Source organism: Rhinatrema bivittatum, chromosome 6, assembly GCF_901001135.1.
Source record: "Rhinatrema bivittatum chromosome 6, aRhiBiv1.1, whole genome shotgun sequence".
In the NCBI taxonomy this organism is placed as follows: domain Eukaryota; kingdom Metazoa; phylum Chordata; class Amphibia; order Gymnophiona; family Rhinatrematidae; genus Rhinatrema; species Rhinatrema bivittatum.
The window spans coordinates 94121182-94137716 of record NC_042620.1 but is presented as its reverse complement, the minus strand read 5'-3'; the positions used below and the strand labels follow the sequence as shown (position 1 = coordinate 94137716).

The 16535-nt window shown below is 41.9% G+C and overlaps 1 protein-coding gene across 1 annotated transcript in view; it reads left to right on the top strand.

Annotated features, from left to right (window-relative positions):
• Positions 1-7491: 7491 nt before the first annotated feature.
• The window catches only part of KCNH7 (potassium voltage-gated channel subfamily H member 7), a 324631-nt gene continuing 315587 nt past the window's right edge, over positions 7492-16535 (top strand). Inside the window, exons 1-2 of the mRNA XM_029605617.1 lie at positions 7492-7576; positions 9551-9583. The gene's annotated coding sequence lies outside the window, so the exon portion shown is untranslated. The remainder of the gene's footprint in view (positions 7577-9550; positions 9584-16535) is intronic.

Genomic DNA, 16535 nt, shown 5'->3' with positions numbered 1-16535 from the left:
CATTTATGCACGTACGTGACCGTCTTTGAGTGTGCAAGGCCTTTATAATCTACCTCTTACTTAAAGATTATAATGACTTACAGATACATCAGAGGAAAAACCTCAGAACGTAAATGCCAAAGTATCAAAACTTGACAGTGGATCCATCTCTCAAATCATAGGTATAAACCTCCATTACTAATTACATTTAATTCTATTTTTAAATTGCAGTGGACAGTGATAATGAAACTCTTCAAAAATCTCAGTGTTTGTCTTATATGGCAATATAAATGATTATTTTGCTGAAATATAAAAGTTTATACTTGTAATTAATACTTTAGACTCAATGAAGGAATAAGATGTACAAATATTCACTACTTTCTCCATTTCTTTCAAAATTGCTAGTTCATTAAAAAAAATGCTGATATTGCCAATATTTCGCTGGTGCTGCTTCTGGGCTTTTCCAAACATATGAAAACAACTCCACCTTGGTGTCTCTCATCTAGTTTTTATGCCCCGTAATTGACAAGGAAAATACTTTAAATATCTGCAAAAATAAATGAATAAAGTAAAAGTAGCATGCAAACTTAATGCATGCACTTGATTTCAAAACTGGCATTGACACCTGATAGAATTTCAATGGCATTGCACTCACAAACCTGGAAAGATTCACCTTTAATATGTTCTCCAAAACGTTCTCAGACAGCCAATAAAACCAAACTCAAATTATGTCCATTCAAAATAACTTAAGAGTTCTATAAATGGAATATAAAAAAAAAAACTTTATATAAGCAAAGACCATTCCACATTGATGTTTAAACCTGAGGTCTCCATTGAATTTAATTCAAAGATCCATTACTGCTCATGCCGGAAAACAATTGATCATAATCATCACCTCTTGGATTCACTGGAATATGGTCAATTGCAAAACATCATAATGATTCCAAATTGTGCTTAAACTTGGCAAAATGTTGAACCAGTGGTGCATTCATTCTTTCGTGCTTCAAACAACAAAGATGTTTTGTAAGTCGAATCCATAAATCTCATTGAGTCTTGCCTACATAGATTTTATTGCAGGGTCATAAAAGGACATAGACTATATAAGCTGAAGAACAGGTGGTAAAATAATGCAGTAAATATTCACGTTGCACAATAATGTGCATAAATACCTTCAGCTAAAACAAGTACTTGCGCAAGGTGCAGCTACTACACTTATGATGACCCATCGATTCGACATTAATGTAGGTTGTGTTATTAAAGATTGTAAAACAGGGAAGTAGCCTGACAACATCCAAATGCTGCCAAATGCTCTGGGTGATATCTTTTGATAATGGTGAAAATATAGTTACATAATAGATGCAGTAATTTGATTCATCCCTCTTCCCTTTGAACAAGTTCATTTTGAATTTATGCCCCACTTTCTCTGGTTGTAACATAACTTGACAGAGGTTATCCCTCTGCTTGTGTGAGGAATTCATATAAAATGGCACAATGGCACTGTGCAATGACTGAGAAGCTTTATTGACACCCACTTTGCTCTAGCCTTGTGTGTACTGGCCCAATTCTGTGGCTTTCTGCTCTCTCTATTTGCTTTATCTTTATTGCTCTGATCTGTTTTGTGTCCCCCCCCTCCCCAGTTTTGATGTGCACTCCCATGTCCCGTGTTTGCTTGTGGCCTCCTTTCAGCTTTTTTATTTCGCATTAAGTACCAACTAAGCTATTGAAAATATAGACTGGATATTAGGAGTTTGGCATCTAAGAACCTGACTTACTAAAGCGTTTTCCCGTTCTCTATATAAGGGGGTAAAAAGCTTAGTAAATGAGAGCTTAAATCTGAGGTTCCAAAAAAAAAAAAAAAGTCAAAATGTAGTTGCTGTTCACCTAAATTCATGTGGATATTCATTTTCAAGTGTATTTATCCTGGAAAAATGACCTAACTGTAGATTGCCCTCCAAGCTATTTATGTGCAGTTTGGCTACATCAAAAGAGGAAAACAGCATGCATATATTCAATTTTCAAATATAAATGGGCTATTTTGGCCTCCTCCCCCTCCAAGCCAACCTTCCTGCCCTTTCAAATAACAGGTACAAATTATGCCAACACTTTTAATGTGCCTACTATGGGCTGGCTGCTTTTTTTTTTTTTTAGAGAAACAATGCAAGTAGTATAGCTTTGAAACTTTCTCTAAAGCGGTGTGTCAAACACACCTGTTGCTTTGCAGTTATGTGGGCTATTTGTCCTCTAGATGACTAAGTTTTGGCAAGTGGCTAAGTAGGAGAGTTGGAGGCATGATTTCAACATGGACACACAGACATAAATTTCAAAATGTTAACTAAATCTAATGACAATTTTGCATCTACTTCTGCACCATGCTTTTATGCATGTAAACATGAAGATACTTTGGGCATTTTATTATTTTTATTTTCTAGCATCAACTTACACCCACTTTACATGAAAAATATTTGTAATGTTTGATTGTGTAGGTGTTTAAAGATGCTTTTGAATTCCCCAAGTGTTTTATTAATTCCCACGCAGCCTCGGCGACGGATATTTGGATATTATAAATGTTTTACGTTTGGTGATTTATTTTATGTTCATAATAATACTTCTTTTTTAGGTCATATTTTTGTTTGCTCTTTCTGCATAATACAGACTTTATCCATTTTTTTAATAACTATAATTGTCTATTGATTATTTTATATGTTAATATGGTTTAATAGTAGATTGATTATTGGCCCTTAAATATATGCTGCAAAATCCATGAGCAATTTTACTTGCAGGGTTTGCAATAATTAAAGCAAAACTATGCAGGTCATTTTTTCTATCAGAAACAATGCATTTAAAGTTGAATTTTCAAAAGTTGTGTGCATAAAAATTAGCAGTTACACATGTAAAATAGCATATACATGAGTATATGCTATTTTAGAAACCTCAACATGCACACGTAAATCAGGGTCCATGAATACATTTGTACATGTATAAAAGGGGTAGGCCAGAGGTGTTTTGGAGCAGAACCAACATTTATGTAAGTTGCTCTTTTATAACAATTTACACATGTAAATTTGGCTGCTTACTTGCATATATTTACTCCTACTCAATATTTGGAATAAGTGATCATAAACATCTTAAAAGTAAAATGGTGGTGGGTGTCTGGGTAAAATGGGGAGACTTTAGGCTGAGGAACAAAGAGGGTATCGATGACCTGAATGTGGACAGGGCAAACTGGTAGATTAATAGGTAAACCTGCTAAATTCATTGACGGGCGTGAATGTTAAAAAATCTTCAGATTTATGAGTGTAAAAGCCAGCTTACGAAGGTTAGATGTGTCTAATTTATGTGTGTTAAATTTATTCATGTATAACTTAAAAATTAGAAGTAAAAATATGCGGTAATGCAGTTGTGCATACTTATCCAGCTAAATTCCATGTAGCCAGCTAAGTAGTGAATTTGCTATACTTAGCCGGATAAGTTCCAAGTTATCCAGCTAAGTAGTAGCAAAACTGCTATTTATCTATTTAACCAATTCATTTTAAATATTTATTGCTTGTGCCTTCCAAATTTCTGGCTGGCTTCCAAACTGTATATGCATACAGTAAGGGGCGGATTTTAAAAGGGCCGTGCGGGTAAATCCGGAAGGATTTACGCGCGCAGGGCCCTCACACGCCGGCGCGCCTATTTTGCATAAGCCGCCGGCGCGAGTAAAGCCCCGGGACGCGCGTAAGTCCCGGGGCTTTTGAAAAGGGGAGGGAGGGGGCGTGTCCGGGGGCGTCCCCGAAACGACACAGCGTTTCAGGGGCGGGCCCCAGCATTTCGGGGGCGGGCCTAGGGGCGTGGCACCAGCCCGGGGGCATGGTCGAGGCCTCCGGACCACGCCCCTGGGACCAGAGGACGAAGCGGGCTTGCTGGGGAAGCGCGCAAAGTTACGCCTGCTGAAAGCAGGCGTAACTTTGCCGACAAAGGTAAGGGGGGGTTTTAGATAGGGCCGGGGGGGTGGGTTAGGTAGGAGAAGGGAGGGGAAGGTGGGGGGAGGGCAAAGAAAAGTTCCCTCCGAGGCCGCTCCGAAATCAGAGCGGCCTCGAAGGGAACAGGCAGGCCGCGCTGGGCTCGGCGCGCGCAGGTTGCACAAATGTGCACCCCCTTGCGCGCGCCGACCCCGGATTTTATAAGATACGCGTGGCTACGTGCGTCTCTTATAAAATCCAGCGTACATTTTAAAAATCTGCCCTAAGAGTGAGACCCTGAGCTCATGATATCCAAAACACTAAAGTCTTCTTTTTTTTTTTTTTGGGAGACATGAGGATTTCCCTATACAGAAGCTGGGAGGACTAGTTGCTATTGGAATTCATCATCAGTCAGTAAAGAACATCACTTTAGCCCTAATAAGTCTGATATTTGAATAAAGGAGGAACCACATGTTAGGATTTGTAGGTTTGTGGGCCCTGGGCTGAGGCGAGAGATGGTACCGCCCACAGGGTGGAGCCCTGTGAGCCCCACCATCAGGAGGTGAGGTCTCAGTGGACGTCAGACACAGATGTGGAATAGAGACTTTATTAGAGAGATAGAGAGGCACTGCCCATCAAGCGGGGAGTGCAGGAGAAAGACACAGGGTCTGTGCGATGGGGTATACCCAAGGGGAATACCTCTGTAGTGAAGATTTGGCAATTGTCCACGGAGCGGGGTACACCGATGAGGCTCCTCGGTAGAGATGATATGGTAGTGGTCCGTGGAGCAGGGCACATCAGTGAAGGGTCCTCAGAAGAGATGATACGGTAGTGGTCCACAGCGTGGGGTACACCGATGAGGGTTCCTCATTATAGATGGTGCGGTAGTGGCCCGCAGCGCAAGGTACACCAATGAGGGTTCCTCATTATAGATGGTGCGGTAGTGGCCCGCAGCACAGGGTACACCGATGAGGGTTCCTCACTAGAGATGGTATGGTAGTGGTCCATAGAGCGGAGGTACTCACAGTAGTGAAGGTTCCAGGAGAAACCCCAGGGAATGGGGCAAGCAGTATTCCAAGGCAAAAGGCCATCCAAGGATCGGATAGCCAGAGACGAGGAAGGGCCCCCGAGGAACGGGTACCCAGAGCTTCTCAAGCCAAAGTAGCTGGAACTGGAATGGGAAGTCCGTAGTGAGCGAAGTGGATTCAGCAATGAGAGAACTCATTGCCAAGTCGTAGGTAGGCAGGGCCAGCCAGCTTAAATGTCCTGGAAGGATGATGTCATCTGGAGGGGATGCCCCCGAGGTTCCCACCATGACGTGCTTAAGACTGGCCCATGCGCGCGCGCCTAGGGGATTCCGAGGGCAACATGGCGGTCAGCAGTGTCCACGGCATCCAGGGAGGCCCAGGAATGGTGGGCAGGCCAGCGATAGCTGGCGGAGGCCGCAAGTCTTTCCAACGGAGTCAAAGCTGCAAAGGAGGTGAGCAACAGAGGTCGCAGCCGTCTGCAACCGATGGGCATAACACCACAATCCCTCATGCATAGGGATGCCTTTACTACTCTTTGACCAACAGGTATCTGAAACCCTGGCTAGCACAAGGGAGAGCCTTGTTACTGTCATTGAAGAATCCAGGAGGAGGCAAATGATAAATATCTATGTGGATGACCACCTAACAAAAAGTCTGCTTTTTTTCATGAGGAGCCCAAGAATAGGAGAATTCACTGCTTTTACTCGAAGACATGGAATAAAACTATGCCACTAACCTCTTTTCAAGGAAGAAATGTGCCCAAGAACTTGTGACTGACCCAATGGCTTAATATGACTGTCTCTGAGGCCTTTACAGAAGGACAGGGAATTCCCCCTATCAGTATTCTATTACCCATGGGGAAGATTCCCCAAGTTTCTGTGAAGGAGCACACCAGAACCCAAGAGTCCATAACAAGAAGGTGACTGCCCCCACCAAATCCCATGTCCTCAATTACTTCCCTGAGGAAGAGAGAAATTCTAAGCTGATTGCTTTTAGCCTCTAAAATGGCTCCCAACCTTGACTGGTCTTGGTGGGGGGTGAGGAACAGAAGTAGCTTCCGATAAGCACTCCCAGGACCACTCTAAAAGATGGCCCTTTTACAGAAGATTAAATTGAACAGAAATATTGACATTGTAGTGCTCCCCCTGTGAGGGAGTTCACAAGAGTCCCGTACATTCCAAGGCCCCATATTGAACTCACACTGACCAGGCCAGGGGAGAGGGTGGGCTGACAAAAAGAAATGCCCAATATCACTTACCTCCCTTTTGTGAGACTCATCAGATGTGAATCTATCTGTCCTTATGTAGGAAGCTCAGGACCTCCCCCTCTCTGTGGGAAAGTTCAGCATAGCTTCCTCTGAGGGATATTAGACCCCGCACAAAGGGTTTGAAACACAAAGCCATTTTACAAAGCAGCCTGGGAAGAGGGAGAGAGAAAAAGAAAGGGAAGACTGATTATGTAACGTCTCCCACTTTCTGGCATGGAAATAATTGGTCATTTTTTTTCTCCTCTGCCAGATATGGTCTTAACAACTGAAGGCAGCTTTCACTTATCTGACTCAAGTTTCCCATCCTGAGGAAAATTTCTCCATGTGGGAACATGAACACAGGCTATAATCATTTTCAGCAGTACAAGCTTAATTTGATCTTAAAAGCACCTCTAAGAAGCCTCCTTCATGCAGAGGGAAAGAGAGCCAGTTCCATAGGCTGTTCCCTTCAATGCTCCCCTAGCAAAGAGGATGGGAGAGAGGTGCTCCAAATTTCTTGGAGGTCACTTGCTGCAATAACAACTCGATAGAAAATAGGAGATGTGCAGACTGCACTGTGTCTCAAAATAATTCTGCAACCCTCCCCATGGCACTTCTCTAATTGATAATCAGAGGGAAGTAGGATGTAGAGTGTGACTTGATTGCTTTAATATATACATTATTTTTACTACTATATATTTTTTTCTTTACATAAAGCAGTAGTGAAAAAGCTGTTAAATTTTCCAAAAACTGGGTATACTTTCCTTTCAGAGGTGCAGGTCATGCAAGCAAGTCATTATGGTGCCAAGCACCTAATATCTTGCTTAGTTTAGATCCTTCTGTAGTACATAAGACCTTTGCTCCCAATAGTCATTAAAGCTGCTGCTTCATTGTTCTGAACCTCCTCACAGCTGTGACAATTCCAGAATTTGTCCAATTGATTACCAAGTCAATCTGCTTACCTGAAGCTGGATCCAAGGCTTAAGTAGCTACCCAGCAGAACAATCAAGGACAAAACATGTCTGAGGAGACAGCCCACTGAGTAGACTCTTATGCATGTGCTCTATAGCACTGCCTTCTTCCATAGGGGCCAGAGCTTCAATTGGGGGATTTATCCCATTTTGCTTATGGCAGGATATGGACCTAATGGACCTTGCCTGCCTGTTGCAGCCTGCAACTTCACTATCACCAAAATACTCACAGCTGTGACAATTTCAGAACTTGTGCAGCCAATTACTGAGTCCATCTGATTACCTAAAGCTGGATCACAGAGTTCACTGGCTGTATAGCAGCAAAAAGCAGACCAAATTGCACCAAAACACTGTTCTCTCCCATTAGGGCCAGCTTGAACTGAGGAATCCAAACAGTTTGGCTTGAAGCAGGTGTGTACCTCTTTGCCTGATGCTTGCCTGCTCCCAGGCTCGGCAGACTGTCTTCAATGAAATGCTGATCTGCTAAGATTTACTTGTGGTGTTTTCTTCTTTCTTGGTTCCTGCTCTACCAGGGATACAGTGTCCCTTGTCTGAGCTATCATCCTGGGAGCCCACTCTACCATGGAAATCTGTGCCCTTTGTCTGCCCTGTTGCCCTGGGAGCTCACTCTACTAGGAAAATCTGTACCATTTGTCTGGACTGTTGCCCTAGGAGCCTGGTTCATAGCTCCTGCTGCTGAACCCACTAAGGGAAAACAAAAAGCTTGACCTATTGGTGCTGGAACTCAGACCCCCATGGAGCTGGTTCCCAAGTGGGGAAGGGTGAGCCAGTTCATCAGTACAGCGGTCCAGAGCACCCCCAGGACTTAGCCTACACTCCACTTGGAATATGGGCCTAAAGCCTTCCCACAAGCAGCACCAGTCCACATATCTGTATATATGCTGAGGCAGAGACAAATACTGAAGAGCTGAGGGCAACTTCAGACCTTTATAGAGGGTGTGAAGTCAGCTTTGAGCTTTTATCTCTGCTTTCATCTGCTGGCCAGAGGACATTTCCCACTTGTTTGGATTGGTCTGGCATGGTTGATAAGAAAGTCAGCTTAGTTTATTCCAAACATAGCCAGGGCCATTTCCTCTCATCACTTGGTGTACCAAAATAAACATTTTAAATGTATCTCACTCTTTAATATATAGCCAATGCAATCTTTGCAGTAATGGTATTGCCTTGACCCTTCATGCCTGTTGTAAGGCCATTCAGGCTGCTAAATTCTGGACCATCTGTAGCCTCTATTGTGGGTGAGCCTGTCAGGCAGGCCCACCCCAATTATCAATTAAGTTTGTCCAGATTTAAAATAATCAATGCTTGCATGATCACCTTAAAAGAATTAACATTCAGAAAAGGGTGCAATCTACCAGCTATCTGTAGTTTGAAAAATGCATTCCATGCCACAGCCAGCACTTGAGGCTCCATCTTAAATATTGACTCTAGTATCACCCCCAACTTGTTCTATATCTAGCCATAATTCTTCAATATTTCTAGTCTGCGGCATTAACAAAAAATACAAGGCTCTTAGAAATGTCAGTGCCAAGTCTAATCCATTTAAATCTAATAATCTGTAATTTTAAAAATGAGCTTAAAACAAATAAATCTAGTGTTTGACCTCTGTATTATCTATTCATGTATTATGGTACTAAGGGCACATGTTTATTATCCTAATAAAAATCCCTTATCCATAATCTGTAACAGAATAAAAATTAGTTTAAATAATAAATTATCCATGAATTACATTTCTTATTACTCATTATTCCACTTCTACTCAATGAAGGTTTTTGTCTTCAAATATAAGAAATCATTTTAATGCATGTTTTGCTGCATTGCCTTTTTTTTTTTCTTTTTTTCTCCTTTAGAAAACTGTTGAATAAAATGATCATGCCTTTCTTTCTTGCACTTTTGCTAGTCTCATATCTAGTTTATGCTTTTTTGCAACCTGTCTCGTGGGATTTCCTTTTCAAGATGGCACACGGACAGCAAAAGAAGTTACATAGCTTTTATTTAATTGTATTCACTTTTGTATATGTAGTTCAGCTCAATATTTCATTACATTTATTATATACCAGCTTCCCAGGACAAACCTGCCCAAAGTGGTGTACAACACAAAAGCTACATGCGTATGCATGTTTTATTGAAACTGAGCTTTGTTATGCTATATCTGTTTCTAAACTTGGCTGCAATTTGCAGTATAGAATTCTGAGGCCTGCTGGTTTGTCTCTTGTACAAAAATGCTCTGGAACCAATAGTCTTTTTGACATGTACAGTAAAGTACTTTTGGCTCTAAAGTTTTGCAATATTACAATTTCTGTGTTTAGGTCACGGTATTATCCATATGAAATTGCAGTCCATAAGTGTTGTTTAATTGTATTTCAGATGAAAACAGCCTTTCAAGAAGTACTACTTCAGGTAAATCCGTCTATAAATATTTTGCTGCCTGTTTACTAAAAATGTTTTCAAGTTTTTTTTATTAGCAAAGGTAAGGTAATTTTCAAAGTCCTTTCCATGGACAAAAGTCTTTTACCTGAGGAAATAAACTTTTACAACATTGTCCACCTAATATGTGCATAAATTTACCCCCACATAGGGCATACACATTAGAGATGTGAATCGTGTCCTCGATCGTCTTAACGATCGATTTCGGCTGGGAGGGGGAGGGAATCGTATTGTTGCCATTTGGGTTTTAAAAATATTGTGAAAAATCGTTAAAATCGTGAGCCAACCCCCTAAAACCCACCCCCGACCCTTTAAATTAAATCCCCCCCCCCCCCGAACCCCCCCCCCCCCCAAATGCTTTAAATTACCTGGTGGTCCAGAACGGCGGCGGTCCGGAACGGCCCCCTCAATTGAATCCTTTTGTCTTCAGCCGGCGCCATTTTGCAAAATGGCCGCCGCAAAATGGCGGCGGCCATAGACAAAAATGATTCGACGCAGGAGGTCATTCCGGACCCCCGCTGGACTTTTGGCAAGTCTTGTGGGGGTCAGGAGGCCCCCCCCCAAGCTGGCCAAATGTTTCTGGGAGTCCAGCAGGGTTCAGGAAGCGATTTCTTGCCGCAAATCGTTTTCCGTACGGAAAATGGCGCCAGCAGGAGATCGACTGCAGGAGGTCGTTCAGCGGCGGTCCGGAACCCCCACTGAACGACCTCCTGCAGTCGATCTCCTGCCGGCGCCATTTTCCGTACGGAAAACGATTTGCGGCAAGAAATCGCTTCCTGAACCCCGCTGGACTCCCAGAAACTTTTGGCCAGCTTGGGGGGGCCTCCTGACCCCCACAAGACTTGCCAAAAGTCCAGCGGGGGTCCGGAATGACCTCCTGCGTCGAATCGTTTTTGTCTATGGCCGCCGCCATTTTGCGGCGGCCATTTTGCAAAATGGCGCCGGCTGAAGACAAAAGGATTCAATTGAGGGGGCCGTTCCGGACCGCCGCCATTCTGGACCACCACTGGATCCCCAGGTAATTTAAAGCATTTGGGGGGGGGCGTTCGGGAGGGTGGGGGATTTAATTTAAAGGGTCGGGGGTGGGTTTTAGGGGGTTTTAGTGTGCCGGTTTTCCTGCCCTCCCCCTTCCCCCGATTTACGATTTTTTAACGATAAATCGGGGGAATTGGTATTGTATCGTGGCCCTAACGATTTTTGACGATTTAAAATATATCGGACGATATTTTAAATCGTCAAAAACGATTCACATCCCTAATACACATATACATTTATCTGGAGTGAGGGGCCACAGATTGCATTTATCTATGCATTATACCTTTTCCAGAAGTATGCACATACATTTTCCTGGAACAAAATCTGCACACAAATTTGAGTAATTGTGAGCAGTTTAGATGAGATAACTTTCAAAGGGAAAGCACACTCCACTTTCTTAAAAATTGGTGTAAAAGATGGAGGTTCTTGACTTCAAAGTTTATGCAGGTTTTTAGAAAAATTACAGACTTAAAGCAGTGTAACAGATAGTGGGTAATTTTCAAAGCTGTTTATATGGATCAGTAGTGATTTACACAAGCATTGGCTGTCAGAAAATTGCTCTCCCTCAATCAGTCAAAAAGTATTTCTGGTGGTTGACAGTACCCATACTTTTAGCTGCATTTAGGTGGAGGCACTAATGTGGGGTAGGGACGTGGGCATGACTGAAATATAATGCACATAGGTAAAACACAGTGAACGAGTCCATCTTCTGGTAATTCTGAATGGAAGGAATAGAAAATGGACGCTCTGAACATTTAGATTGGGAAATAATAGAGATTTGCTTTCATTTGACATGACATAGACAATGTCAAGGATATTGTCTATATCTAGGGCTTCTGATCCTAAGGGTATTTGAATTGTAGATTTAGGGATTTATTTTCAGACAATTAGGTATGTTTGGGCACTAAAAAAATAAGTGTTTATCAGAGTTATCACTAAGCAAGTTTAAATTTCTGGCACATTTTTAGGTGGATTCAATTCAAAAAGATGCACATCAATTTATCTTAAAATATTTACATGCTGTGTTGCATGATGTGTGTATGTGGCTAGCGTGAAGGTGCAGGTCACATTTTTGCACAGGAATGGCTTCAGTAGGGGCAGAGATATCAGTTTGCCTGGGAGAGTCTGGCCATCGGTATATTCTGGTTCACTTGCACAATAAACCCAGTTAAGGCAGAAATGCTGCATTCTAGTTCAAGGTTAGAAATGGATTTCAAGACATCAGAAGTAGGGTCCAGATTTCCCTCCAATAAGATGCATGTGGAGAGCATCCTAGAAGCACAGAACCACTGGCAACAACTGGTTTACTTTACGTTAAGACTGAATGCTAGGCAGGCTGCCTTGATAATTGCCGGACTGAAATGTGGCTCAAACTCCGATATAGTCACTGCATCTGATTTCCCAAATTGCTCAGCCAATGCAGTGAAATACCCTTTAAAGGTCTGTATGGTTGGGCAATCATAGGGACTGATGTAATAAGACCTGCAGTGTAATCTGCACTAGTTGTTTGGGTGTATTTCTGTTAGTGAGCACAGCAAAAGCAGGTGCCTCCACAAGATATGATTAGGGTACAGCATGCAAATGAGATATACCCTGAAAATCTGTGAAAAACAAATACCTGCACAGATATGCATGTTAAAACGTGCTCTGAAGGCCCTATGCAATAAACTGCGCATAAACCTGCATTAATGTGGTGACCCATGATTGATTCTCGGTTGAAAGCCTTTAAGACAGTAGTGAGTTTAATGGTCCAAAAGTGGGACTGAAGGTGGGTAGAGCAATGTCTAATCCTTTCATGATCCATCACTGACCACGTGGGAGCTATAATGGTGGATGCCAGTGAACAGGGGAAATGCAGTAGAAATTTGGAAGGGGCTACAAAAGAATTCAGCATTTCTGATATGTGCCTGTTCCCTCTCCAACCTCCGTTGTGGCTTCTGTCACTTAATTTTTCAACCTCCAGACAGGCGTTTACATTTAACTCCTGCCCTGACCCAGGCACTAAAAAACCTACTTAAAACAACCCACACTAACATCAGCACGACCTCTACATTGTTCATTGTACATGTCATGAGCATGGACTTGTGCTAAACCAGCCATGGGTTTTTGAGCGAGTTTGTGCATGTATTTTTTCCTCGCTGTGTTATTACATACGTGCATAAAACCATGTGCACAAAACTTCCACAGGTCTACTGCAGCTTATTACATTGGCCCCATAGTGACCAAATCCAGTGCAGGGCTTCACCTCAAAGCAGGAAGCTCATTGATTTTACCTTGATCTCTTCAATCCTGAAGGTGGGTAGAGTTTTCCAGATCCTGGCATAGCATTGATCCATGGATTCTTGCATCTGTTCTCTGGTGACATCAAAAGACTGTGATCATGATCGGTCTGTACTAGTGACCCCAGGTTTGAAGGAAAAAAACCCATGCTTTTTTAACAGAAGAACTGTCACACATGTAGGCATCACATTTACTGGCTAGAAAAGGTTGAGAGAAAGGTAGCAGCAAAGGTTGGAACATCTTTTGTAGACAGCAGTTCTTCTGTAGAAACTGGAATAGGGGTTAACTTTGACAGTGTTTCAGTTTCTGTAAACATCATTCTAGGGCATCCAAAAAAAGCCTTAGGATCTCCTCAAGGGGTGGTGCTGAACCTCTCATGTGTCAGATCCTTTGCTTCCTTCAAGAAGGGTATTAGTGAAGCACCATTTACCTGAATCTGTATTGTGACAGGAATAGGGGACTTCAAAGTTCCAGTTGCGGCACCCATCAATAATTCCCACAGCTCTTTTGGGTTGCCCAAGGATACCTACGGTCACTTAGAAAGGGGACCATCTCAAAAGAGTACCATGCTTGCAATTCAGATGCTAGATTGAAGCACAGGGAATCTCTTTAAGGTAAATTGTCCAACAGAAAATAAAATCCTTGCTCCAGTTTGGAAGCACTGACTGATTTCTTACTATTTTTCCCTAACTAATCCTGGAAGGAAACTAAAATTCTTGCTTCCCAAAAAAATAAATGAAACCAAAGAAAACTACAGTTCACCTTTTTTTATCCTCTTATCTATTCTAGGTATTATAACCCAAGCAAGTTACTCCAGAGTTAAACTCTGCATGACAGAATGTATGTTCTTAGCATATTGTCAGGTTGGAAGCTCCCAAGTACAAATTGCTCTGAGAATGGTGTCAACCATAAGATCTCTTAACCAGTCAAACAAAAAAGATTATGTAGCCCCCTTCTTCAGGGTTAGGGCCAAATTGGTGTAGGGAATACACTCCGTGCCAGGGTTAAGTCCTAGTCTTCTTGCACCAGTCCTTCCAACCACAGAACATGAATTCTCTCAGTTGGGGGAGGGTGGCAGCTTAGCCACCTGAGTCCAAGGAATGCAAGGGAAAATCCAGGTCTGTCTACTCACACTCTCTTTCCCACGAGTGTACTTACTGTTTCCTGAATTCTCATTCTCATTTTCTATACCCATCACCAAAAGACTCACAGGACACTTGTGGGAGGTGTTCCAAAATGAATTTACTGTAACCAAAAAATTCTTCATGCCCAATTCACAACAATATTCTCCAGATAATCTTCTCACAAAATGGCTCTTTCTCATTTTTAATAGCTGAGTTATTGTCCTTTAGGATGGCAAGCACTAGGAAATTATGTGCCCCTCCAGATGGTGAGAAGTAGGCTTCTAGTGGGGTTGGGAGCTCTATCTTTGATGTTACTGGGGTCCTCTGGGGTAGAAAGTTCCAGAAACAGCAAACACAAATGTTCCTCTCCTTCTCACGGGCAGGAACTGATGGCAAAAATAAAACTATCCACAATAATATTTTTCTCTTCTTCTCTGTCAGTACTCTGTCAGGTCACTGCTGTCCCTTCTTAGATGGACTGAGGGAATCACAGCACCTTCCTGACCTCCCAAGGGAGCAGTAACAATCCTCGGTGGGGGGGAATAGGATTCCAAAATCAAAATTTTCAGAAAAAAATACAGCTGTTCTCAAAACTCCTGTTCCGCTCTCCCAGTCAATCACTTCCAGAAATGGGGATACTGGCCAGGGCAGAGTGTCTCCCCTTGGGTCAGGTCGGGGGTCCTATAAATAGGGAATCAGCTATCATGGCACTCTTTCAGTTCAAACTCCAATTCAAAAAAAAAATACTCCAAGAGACAGGTTGAGGGTACAACAATGGAGATCACTAAGAATAACCTCCAGCTTACTTGAACTACAACTAAAAATGCCTCACTACCCCACATGCAGAGCTGGCTTTTATGAGAGACTGATGACCAATCCAGATAAGCCTCTATGGAGATACCTGCTGGGATGGTTTGCATTTCTCTCTCTCTAAATTCTAACTTAGTAATTAAGCTAGGGTTAACTGGTTAATGGAGACCAAGGAATCTATACATGTCTTTGCTCATAACTCTCAAGATGGTCCCAAGTCCCAGGGACTTCCCCCCCCCCACTGATCAGAGGAAACCTGGGGAGTCGCATGTAATATAAGATGGCCTGGCAGCTCCCAGAGGTGCCCCCTTGTCCTTATCTAGTTGTGGCATGGGGATTGCATTATAAATATAAACCCATCCTGGAGTACATAAGATGATGGGAGGGGTTTCCTTATCTGTAGAAGGGTCCTCCTCCCAAATTTGTGTTGTGGATTCAGTAGTTAGGTCATGCAGATAGTGAAGTGGACCTGAATAGAGACAGCAGGGGGTAGCTTACAACTCTTCCATTTACTGGACAGGGAGGATACCATCCTTATCCCCTCCATTAACTCTGGCATCAATACTACCCCTTGGTGCTAGCACAAATAAAGCAAATAGGCACACTACTTTCAAATAACCAAAACACTTAACTTTTTTTTGTTGTTGTTCTGATGCCAAGCACTAATAGCAGGTATAGCATGGAATAAGAATACTCACACTGAATAATCAGATTTCATTGGATACAACAGTCAAAAGTAAAATCTTGTCTCCAAAAAATTACTGTATGGTATTCCCTATGATATAGTCTTCCAGTCATTCCAACCTTCACATGAATGGTAATTAGATCTCCCAATCTTTACTCCAAAAATTTTAAATGGCAACATAAAAATTATGTTCCCCATCATATAGTTCTCCTATTATCACTTCGATAGGTTCTCTTCCTTTTTTTTTTTTTTTTTTAACCCTTTATCATTTTAAATCCATTAACAAGTTTGAAACAACTTGTCAAGAAATGGTATAGAGAGATCAAATAATATAGGAAAATAACATAATAAGAAATATAAGATCTCAGTAATACTCTGTCAGACCACAAATAGAGGGAATTCTAATTCGCAAATATGAGAGGAAATATAAGTTATAGAAAACAAAAAAGGAAAGGGCCCAACTACACTAAGTCTAGGATTTACAAAATTTACGTCTGGCCTCAATAATTATGAGCTGGATGTAAGGGTAATAGAATCTTGTCTAATCTTATCATTAAGAAAAGTATTAAGCTGGGAGGAATCAAAAAACACGTATTTAATCCCACGATATTTAATAATACACTTACAAGAGAAATACAACCCAAAGGATGCACCCAGACTAACAATGGCAGGGAGCATTAGCAAAAAATGTTTCCTTTTAGACTGTGTTACTTTGGATACATTTGAAAATATATGAATATTTAATCCTAGGAACAATATATCTCTCTTACGGAAAAACATTTTCAATATAAAGTCCTGATCTGAGTCCAAAGCAAAGGTGACAATTAAAGTAGAAGATGTAATAACGTCTTCCGTTGAATTCTCAAGGAAGGAGAATAGATGAGACAAATCAATAGGAGCAACATCTGCAGGAGTATTTTTCGGATGAGAGACTTTCACATTCGGCAGATAATAGGCTTTTGAAATGGGTGGAAGCAGATTTTCTTTGATA